At 32.8% G+C, this 10,957-nt stretch overlaps 1 pseudogene across 1 annotated transcript; it reads left to right on the forward strand.

The window, feature by feature from the left end:
• Nucleotides 1-9,101: 9,101 nt before the first annotated feature.
• On the forward strand, nucleotides 9,102-10,052 carry LOC148780371 (fasciclin-like arabinogalactan protein 7 pseudogene; annotated as a pseudogene). Its single transcript, XR_016039960.1, has 2 exons — nucleotides 9,102-9,213; nucleotides 9,347-10,052. The product of XR_016039960.1 is annotated as a fasciclin-like arabinogalactan protein 7 pseudogene (transcript).
• Nucleotides 10,053-10,957: the final 905 nt, after the last annotated feature.

Raw genomic sequence — 10,957 nt, forward strand, 5'->3', positions numbered from 1 at the left:
TTGTTTAGTGCACCCGCCGGCATTGCATCCCCATTGGTTTTCAAGGGTTTTTAGGTCTTGGAACACGTGCGCATGCCACTATAAATCCATTTTGCCTTAAACCTGTTAAATTGTAACTCTCTAATAATAACACAAATATGAATATTTTCTAAATAATCAATATGGAAAAATTTTATATAAGGTTGACACGTTAAAATGTCGAATTAAAATGCATTTATAAAATCTTTCCAAAAATGTTATTTTGATGTTAAAAAACTATCAAATTGTTCATGTCAATATCGGGATGGATATAAATATGGAAAAAAATAGAAATTTCATGTCTTAAAAATAGTATATCTTAGTACACGTTATCTAGACTAGTAATATGCATGTGTGTTGTGATATTAATTATTAATTATAAAATAAATTTTTATTTTGAAATAATATTTTAAAAGGACTTTCGATTAGAGAAAGAGAGAGAGAGCTTCTAATAGATCCATCTTCACATAATTATAGACAGAGAGATGATAGACCTACTTTGCCGGTCTTATTTGATAAAAATAATTGAGAAACAATATAGTGAATACAAAAAAATGAATATTTTTCTCTTATTCTAATTTAATGCATTCTGTTTATTTATGGGTCAAAATGTAGCCCAAAAACTTCATTGTTATGTCTTTTTTTTCGTTTTAATTATATCATTCACTAGATTAGTTTTACTTATATTAATACATATTATTTATTTATAAGTTAGAATTATATTGATAAATTAACAAAACTAAAGATGCAAGAAAGAAAAACAATAAAGAAATTATCTCTCTTTTTTTCATTTAGCATTATAAATTTTACTATATTATTAGCTTATAAAATTTGTATCGTTATTAATTATTTTTCAGTTTTTTATATTTCCAGCTCTATTATTTTTAATATAATTAATTTTATTCTTAATTACAAAAGGACATATATTATTCATTTATAATTAAAAATTATTAAAAAAATTAGAGATTATGAAAATACAAAAATATGTCACATGATGCATATAGTAAAATTATAATAAATAGGTAACTATCACAATCATAACTAATCATAAGTGCCGGTATTATTTATTTATTTCTCTTTTTATAATAGTAAAAATTTTCTTCTTCTTTTTTTAATTTTTTTTAAAATTTGAAAATTATAAAAAAAGTACAGATAGATACTGAAATAAATAAAAGAAGAAACCCATAAAGGAATAAAGTAAATTGGAGGAGTTTTTTTTTCAATTACTAATTATAGTAATACCATAATTTTTATTTTTTTATTTATGAGGTGACTGCATTTTGAGGTAGTTATTTCTACAAAATAATTTCAACTATGTTAGTACCTCTATAATTTGTATTTATGGTTAATTATAATTATATTTTTTTACCATTTTTTGCTTTTACAATTACATCATTCATTAATATAAATTAAATAATTTTTACACAAAGTATAAAAAATTTCTTTAAAATTGAAAACAAATAGCATTAATGATTTCAAATATATGAAAGAAGTTTACATAAGAAAGTTGCTACATTTTATATCATATATTCAACTACTTACTAAATAGAAATTTTTTTTATTGAAATATAAAATAAAATAAAGTATAATATATGTAAATGGAAGTTATGAAAGAAAGAAGTTTTGAAATGTGGGAAAGAGAGGTAGAGAAATTTTAGGAAAGTTGAACAGGAGAGGAGAGAGATCGTGGGGGATTTATTAGAAGAGAGAAAATAAGAGAAAGTTCTCATGAAAGTTGATTTATTAGGAGAGAAAATAGGAACATGAAAATATTGGTGAAGAGAGAATTGAAATTATTTAGTTCTTACATAAAACACTATACACACTTCGAAGCAAAAGTAACTACTCTAATATCCAATGAGCAACTAAATAAAAGCTTTAGGTTCTCTCTTAAAGTACCCAAGGCTGATAGATACATCGTTTTTGCTTCTTCCATGGCGTGTAACTGGGTTTCATCTATCTCTTCATGGAAAAGAAAAACCAAAAGAAGAAGAGCAAAAACAGAAGTTCAGACAATATATAATGGGTGTGGTTTCTATAAAGATACAACCTTAAACAATCCAATTGAGGCATACTTTCAAATTTTATCATAATATATAATTTTGGTGTAAATATTCTTTAGGATTATATTAAAATCTGTTTTCATCTCTAATCATAAAATTTTAGACTCCAAAAATGGTTAAAATCTAGTATATCTATAAACATATAAATATCTCGAAAATGGACGGTCTAGATAATATGTTGCAAGATGCACTATTTGTGATACTTAAAATATTTTTTTTCTTTTCCTAATATTCATACATCTCGATATTGAGATAATCAATTAGAGAGTTTTTCGACATTAAAACAACCTTTTTTTGATGGATTTTTTAGGTGCATATGTAATTCTACATTTAAATTTGCAATCTTATATAAACTTTTTCCATATATAATATCAAAAGAAAATAGAAATCAACAATATAATTACCTTGCATAGCTTCATTGGACAATAGAAGTACAACATATAAACAATTAAAATATAGTTATTAAACACTGCACACACTTCTAAGTAAAAATAATACCGATGAATTCTAATATCCAATGAGCAGCCAAATGAAGACTCATCTAGGTTCTCTTTCAAAGTAGTTAAGGCTGCTATATACAACTTTTGCGCTTCTTCCATGACGTGTAGATACGCTTCATCGATGGGTTCCTGGAAAAGAAAAACCAAAAGAAAAAGAAAAGAAGAAGAAACAAAAATCCAGACAATATACAATATCAAAAGAAAATAGAAATCTACATACCTAAGTCGAGAAAGAAAATATAATTGCCTTGAAGAGAATTAGCATAGTCACATTTATCGTGTATGATGTTAAAAGTTGAGAGAAAGAGAGTTGTGGCATGCATGAGAGAGAGAGAGAAGAGAGAGAGAGTTGTAGCATGCATGTGTGTGTGTGTGAGAGTAATATGGGTATGAGAATTGTGAGAGGGGGAGAGAAAAGTAAAAAAGAGAAAGATGGGAGAGAGATATATGGGAGAGAGGTATATGGGATAAGAAAAGAAATATGGGAGAGAGAAATGTGGGAGAGAATTAGAGTAAATCATGGAGAGAGAGATGAATTTACTTAAATTTGGGATAGAAGAATTTACTTAAATTGGGGAAAGAGGAAAAATAATGTGACACCACATTAAAAAAAAAAGGGTTATTTATAAGATGAGATGTCATCATACTAAAAACGGAGTTACTTATTTTTTTGCCTGTACATGTATGTAGGGATAGAGAAAGGAGTTACCTATTTTTATGCCTGTACATGCATGTAGGGATACAAAAAGGACTTACATATTTTTATGCCTTTGCATGCATATTGGGAGAGATAATAAGAATGCCAATATAGAAATATGAGAGAGAAAAATATGAGTAAATTAAAATGGCTTTAATTGGAAGAGAGAGAAGATAAGGTGTCATTAGACAACTAAATGAGTTACATATTTATATGTATTTGCATGCATATAGGATTTAGAGAGAGAAAAAGCTAACATAGAAACATTGGAGAGATGGAGAGAAGATGAGGTGTCATCACACAACTAAAGGAGTTACCTATTTATGTATTTGCATGCATGTAGGATGGAGAGCGAGATAATACAAAAATATAAGAAAGTTGGAAAATAAGGGTAAATGAAGAGAAATAAAAGAGAGAGAGAGAGTATGTAGAAATGTTGGAGGGAGAGAAGGATAAGAATTGAATGAAAAAACACACTAGCGCAATAATAAGAGTGGTGTTGATCTCGCTTAATATATAATAGATTGTTTATTTTCAAGCTTTTCCTGCTTCTGTAGATCTATTAGATGTTGAACCATTTTTAAAGGTCAAAATTTATAATTAGAGATAAAAATAGATTCTCGTACCGCTCAAAGAATTTTCAACATCAAAATTACTTCTTATGATAACGTTTGGAGATGCACCTTACTTCGATTGTTTAAGGTTGCAATATACAAACGACCCCCAATTCAAATAGATCATAAAACAAAGAGATTATCTATAAAAAGACCATTTATCTTTTATGCATAGAAGCCACAATCACTTTTGTCCCTTAAATATCAAAAGGGCAAACTTTTTATGCTTCTCCTACTGCATAAAATTTATATGCTACCCTTTATTCAACCATCCATTTTTAATGGACGGTTGAGATGGCCTTAGTCACAATGTCATGTCTCTACATTATTTTATTTTTAAATTTTTTTTACAAACTATTTTGACACTAGATTTTGGGCATCCACACCTTTCTTAAACATGCACCTGTAAAAATAAAGAACTATTTCCAATAAAATAAAATAACCAAAATACCCCTAAAAATTTTAAGGGGTATTTTGGTCATTATATTTTATCAAAATTTGTTTTTTAATCTTTTTTTAGGTGCGCCCCATTGATGGCACGTACCAAGTTTTATATTCATGTAATTTGTAAAAAATCTAAAAATAAAATACTCTAAGGCGTTGGATCTATAGATTAAATGGTCAGTGGCTCACTTGATATAAATTGGATGGCTAGATAGGGGGAAGCATATATCTTCTATGAAGTAGAGAAAGTATAAAAACATTTTTGGGAAGGTTTTGGTAACTCAGGATAAATTTTGAATCCAAAACCTTCCACCAAAATGAATTTAGGGCGGCTGGACTCACCACAACACGTGTACCCAGACACACCAAACCCACCCTTAAAATATCAAGCATCCAAACTGGCCTAGCTCAATCACACCGAACTTTTTGCCCTAAAGAACAAACAAACATGCCCATCACACCTACACACAACCCAATTCATTATTATTCCAAGTGGGTTTATAACATGGATCCCGACCATTAAGCTGAATGTGCTTGGCCAACCAGGACCTAGATACACACAATGGCTCACCCAGTTGGACATAGTTTTGGTGAGTCAGCTGACTCACCTATTACTATGCGGTCCTTTTTCTATCTCGCATCCATCTCTAAAACGGATGTCAAAAAATGTCACATCTACTATAAATTGAAATGGACGGTAAAGAAATGAATTCAAAAAATAACATTCATATTTTTTGGAAAAAAAAATTCTAAATTTAGACTATCGTCATAGTTAAGATTATTGAACTCTAAAATTTTGAATTGAAAATACATCTTTGAGATATATTTTGTAGGACGATTGTACAAGAATATGCAATTTGCGTATTAACTTTTATGTTTCATTTGATAAAAGTACCTTTACATTTTTTTTTAAAAAAATTCCTAAATTACCTTTGTTTAAAGTTGAGAACCCTGAATAATTAGAAGTATTTTAATAATTTGTCCCAACTTAAGTGGCGTAAGCTGGATTAAAAAAAAGTACCCCTGGTTATTTAGGTTTGCAAGCACAAAAATACATAAAATTTAAGAATGCTAACACATAACAACCTTGAGTATTTTAGCCATGTGGAAGTCCTATTTTCCCAGTTCTGAACAATCCAAACTTTTTGTTTATAATTTTTCATTGGGCTAAATTGTCACAATACTCCTAATTATTTAGGGTTTTCAACCACCAATGAGGTCATTTGGAAATGAAGTATTTGATACTCCTAATTATTTAGGGTTTTCAACCACCAATGAGGTCATTTGGAAATGAAGTATTTGAATAAGCACCTTTATGAAATCAAATCAACTTGAGCTTATTAATGATCTCTAACATAGGGAAAACCAAACTAACGTTTATCTTGTTTGAGATGTAATATTGGGACAGTGACTAGTATATTTCATCAACCAATAATACGTTATCACTCTTAACAAGCTTGGTCTCGTTCCTCCAACGTTTTGCCAGTACACATTAAATTTAAGAACATGTCTGTTCTGTCAGAGAACTGGCCAAAATTAGACTGAAGAGTTGGATTTATTAATTAATAAACAAATAAAAAAATTAAAAAGGTAAAATAAGTTTGTACCAGTTTTTTGAATGAATTGATCTGACATAACTAGCCGCCACAGAAACGGGCAATTCATGGGGAACTGGTCGGTTCATGGGAATTGGCTGATTTTTTATATTTCATGAGATTTGGATTGGCCTGATTGATTGATGATCTAAATTGGCAGGTTTCGATCCAGATCACTGATTTTTTAAAGCCTCAATCATAAGTAACTAACAATTGCCAATACAATGACACATCGTGCACGCAAAACTTGTGTATGTGCACGTGTGTAGAAAGTGTGTCCACTTTCCCCATTAGAGCGTTTGGTGGGAGCAACTGCAGTTTGTTAGAGAGAGAGAATGACATATGCTAGGGTAGAGTGGAAGATTGGATACAAAAAAATATTATGGGAGGAAATTACCAGCCTGTCCTTTGTCTTTTAAAAGATATTAAATGCCATACATCTACGTCTAAGCTATTAGGCAAATTTTAAAATATTCCAACAAAAGGAAATAGGACCATTCTCTTTCGAGTGAACATAGCCCCCCAAAAAAGGATATTATGGGAGAAGTAGCAAGATAGAAGATGCCATGATTCTCAAATTCTCATGTATTAGGAAAGATTTTAATTATTTCAACATAGATTAATATGATATCTAATACACTTACTTTTGAGAAATTTATATATGGACCAATTGGGAGGGTTAATTATAAAATGAGATCACGTTTGTCTTAAATAACGGGCGGCACTATTTCTCGTGGGTTTTTTTTTTTCTTGTCAAAGTCACTTGATTTATACGGTTGAAAAAAAAAAAATTAGCTGGTGATTGAAATACCGGACAACTACCTGTTATCCCCAAAACCTGTAAGCCCTCTCCTAACCTTCAATCGCTTCAACCGGCACTCCGGCCCTTAGCGATTGAACCGGCACACAGGCCCTTGACCCTATTTATTTTTCTATTGTAAGATTAGAGGAGAGAGATGAACGAAAAAAGAGTGAGAGAGATGGGGAGAGGTAAGGTCGGGCTGTGAGATGAGCAACGAACCCAGAGCGGATGATGTCAATGGTGGCTGATCTTAGGGTTTTACCTTCCCAGAGGGTACAAACTCGCGGTGGATGACATTTTAGGAATCATAGATAAAAGTTGTTAGCTCATGAGGTACGAGAGGTTGGATTATGAAAGAAGAAAAAGTTTTGGCTCTTTTCCTTGCTGTGGATCTTTAGAGAGATAAGCGATGAGAGAGGAAAAAGTTCATTGGATTACTCTGTAAATCTCTAGAGAGAAGCGATGAGAGACAAAAAAAGTTCATTGGATTACTGCTGTAAATCCAGTGCCTCTCTCATATACACATGCCTCTCTCTCCCCCTATCTCTACCTCACAAACAACAGTGCCTTTCTCTCTCTCAAACACACAAACATCCCAATGCTTCCTCTCTTTCTCTCTATCGTCTGTCTCACAAAAGCCTCCTCTGTCCCTATCTTCTCTCGCACCAATGCCTCCTCTCTCCCCATCTTCTTTCTCATGTAAGCTCTCTCTCTCTCTCTCGAAATTGCAACATTTATCCCTCTCTCTCTCTCTCAATTGCTACATTTAGCAGGGATAGAATAGGATTAACCCACCCTCCAAATTTACGGCAAGTTGTCGTGACGCATTGATAGTTCCAGAGAGCCATGTGGTTTCTGACACCTCTAGGTGCTTGGAATCAAACTAAAAGAATCCACCCTTTGGTGTTCGATTTACCTAAGGATAACTTGAGAAAAAACAAGCCAAGGGACGGGATGCTGACCGTAATTTGAGACAAATTATTGCCTATTGGTATTTAAATTTCTCATTCCTTTTTTGCAGAAATATATGCCAGGAGAATGCCTACTTTTAGTACAAATGGATCACCATCGTTATTGACTATTGGATCCGGTTTTTATGCGGCCAAGCCCGCATATGAAGAAAAGCAAGCTTGGCAATAAATATATTTTTAAATATAATTTCATCTTAAACTTTTATAATCTTTAACATGGTGTTCATGAATATAAAAAATAAATAAAATTTGAAAACTAAAAATAATAATTATATTAAAAAAATATTTAAACCTCCAGTTACAACTGTTTTTGTTGAACCACCTATTTCCATCTAACCTTTAAAATAAATACTTTATACCTCCGGACCGTGTACTATAGAAATACCATCCAACCCACATGAAACAATTTTCCCTTACCATTAATTGAGAAATGGAGTGGACGAAGATGTCTCACTTAATTGAGTCGAAGTAAAATTTATCGAATATTGTGCTACACTTTAAATATGGATTTCACAGTCAATGACCGAGATTAATTGTATCTACCAAAAGTCAATGGGGCTATAGCATACAATTCCCAAAGCATTTAAGGTGTTACAAGTCAAAATCTTCCCCATCTATCAGTAAAGAATAACTCTTACTAATCTGTGCTGGAAAACATGGATCCAATGGGTGGATCATCCATTCTATTTTTTCATTTGGGTTGATCCAGATCAACTATCTATTTATCTTAAGGGTGGGGTTTATATTAAGGCACCCTTCTTATACTGCAAAAGCTAGAGCCACCAGTGACTTCTGCCTGAGATGTCATTTTGGGGTCGGAGAATTAATGATTTGAAAATCTATTTCCATTCCTAGTTATAAAATTTAAAAAAGGATACTAATCGAACAAATCTATAGATATTTACAAATCTTGAAAACAAACGGCCAAACAATTTGTTACAAGATCCCCTAGCTTTAGATATTGAAATTCGTTTTTACTCATGATCATATATGGGTTGAAGGGTTTTTCAATGTTAAAATACTCTCTTATAAAAAAATTTGGAGGTGCACCTTGCTTAGAATATAAATAAATAAATACTCTCTTAAAAAGAAATTTGGATTATAAACTTTTTCTAGAAATTTGGATTATAAACTTTTTCTTATTAAAAATTAAATAGTTGTTTCATTTTTTAATTGCATAGATGGTCCTAATTGGGTTGGATGGTACGTTAATATGAATATCCAGCTAAATTTGGGAAAGGAAGCAAAGGGTTGTATCCACCTACGTTCACCTGCTGTCACCCATTGACTTTGCCTTTGGCTTTCACGTGCACCTTTTGTCTGTCTTCATCTCCATATATGCTGCATTGTCCTAGTTTTCTCTGATTATTTTATTTAAAAAAGCTTTAGATTTCAGATCTACACTAGGCGTTGGTATTTCGTGGTTATTTCTCTGGCTCTTAAAATCTTATTTCTCACTCATGAAAGAAGTTTGACATTCAATGGATGCTGAAACTGAGCAATAAAGCTGTGTGTTAGATCTGCTAAACCATTATCCTTTCTTCACCACTCTTTTCAATGAATCATAGAAACCCATCTTACCAAAATCGATTTTTGAGTTCTAGATCTGTCAGTGAGAGAAACTGTTGTGATTTTGTTGCAGGTTTCTGGGTCTTCCTCTGATTTCAAGGCATTTAAGAAGGGGAGAAAGAAACCATGAAAGGAAAGATGAAGCTTTCAGCCATGGCTATTGCTTTGGCTTGGTTACTCTTCTTGGATTCAACAAAAGCCGCAACTGTCTCATCTCCATCTCAATCTCCTGCTACTGCTCCTGACTACGTGAACCTAACTGAACTCTTATCAATTGCAGGCTCTTTCCTTCTCTTCCTTGAAAAGCTTCCAAAACCAGGCCAACAACAGGTAGCAAGGGATCACCATTTTCACCCCGAATAACAAGACCTTTTCCTCTCTCAAGAAGCTGTCTCTCTCAAACCTCACCAGTGATCAGCTCAAATCGCTCATGCTTTACCATGCTATACCAAAATGCCACTCCCTCGCCGAGTTCAAGAACCTCAGCGAACAAGGCCCAACAAGCACATTTGCAGGGTGCCAATATGCCCTTAATTTTACGGAAAATAAGGGAAGTGTTTAACGTGATTCAGGGTGGTCACATACATTCATTACTTTGTACACAACTCGACCGGTGGCCATTTATCAGGTCAATCGTGTTCTTTTGCCTGAGGTCATTTTCGAAAAAGCCGCACCTCCTGCTCCTGCCCCTCCTGATGCCTGTACTTTTTGAAAGGAAAGTGTATATTGTGTATCAGGTTAATATAAAAAATATATATTACAATCAGTATTTATGGGAAGGGTTGATAGAGGATATGTAATTTATTAAAAGTTTAGGTATCTATGATTTAGTTTCTATTATTGTCATTTATAATTTGCTTATAAAAGACAAATCTATATATTCATATGAATAATGGATATTGAGACTCTTCAGAACTTCAAAGAAACTTGAGACTCTTCACATGGTATCAGAATAAGGTTCTCCGATTTTAGCTCCATGGTCTCAGAGCAAATCCCTGGTCTCTCTTTGATCTGCTCCTCTGTGTAAGCATCTTGGCTCAGAAGTCTCTACCATTGGTGTCCTGTTCCTTCTCTCGTCTATCTGAAACACGACATTCTTTCTCTCTCTAAAACTGGTACTCTTCTATACTCTCAGTGTTATGTGTTAGTCATGCCTGTAGTGGTCAGTTAATTGTTTGAGTCCTCAATTATAGTGGTCAGTTATGTCATGCTTATAGTAGTCAGTTAATTGTTTGAGTCCTCAGTTATATTGGTCAGTTATATCATGCTTGTAGTGGTCAGTTATTTGTATGTTTTCACATTGTTGTTAGTTATTGTGAGTCCTAGTTTTAGGGGTTGGGGAAGTGGGTGAAGGATTGTGGAAGGAGTCTACTTATGTGTAACGTTTTATCCCTCTTGGGTGGAAAATGATTATCTAAGGAATGCACAACATTCGGAGGTTGGTTTCCCTCGAAGAAATTGTTGATTCTATAGATCTCTTTCCTGTTCAGGATTCTTAACAATTCTGCCAAAATAGTTAAGTAGAAGAACAAAGGTAAGAGTAGAGAGTTATCTTATTTAGTTCGGGAGATATCCAAGGTGACTTGGATTCAGCTGCAAGACTTACTCGAGCAGGCTTCCGAGACACAACAATTCGGTATCAGAGCCAGACATGGCAGATCATCACCTGGAGACGGATATGGGA

Source organism: Amborella trichopoda, chromosome 9, assembly GCF_054954075.1.
Source record: "Amborella trichopoda isolate Santa Cruz 75 chromosome 9, AtrichopodaSantaCruz75HAP2 v2.0, whole genome shotgun sequence".
NCBI lineage: Eukaryota > Viridiplantae > Streptophyta > Magnoliopsida > Amborellales > Amborellaceae > Amborella > Amborella trichopoda.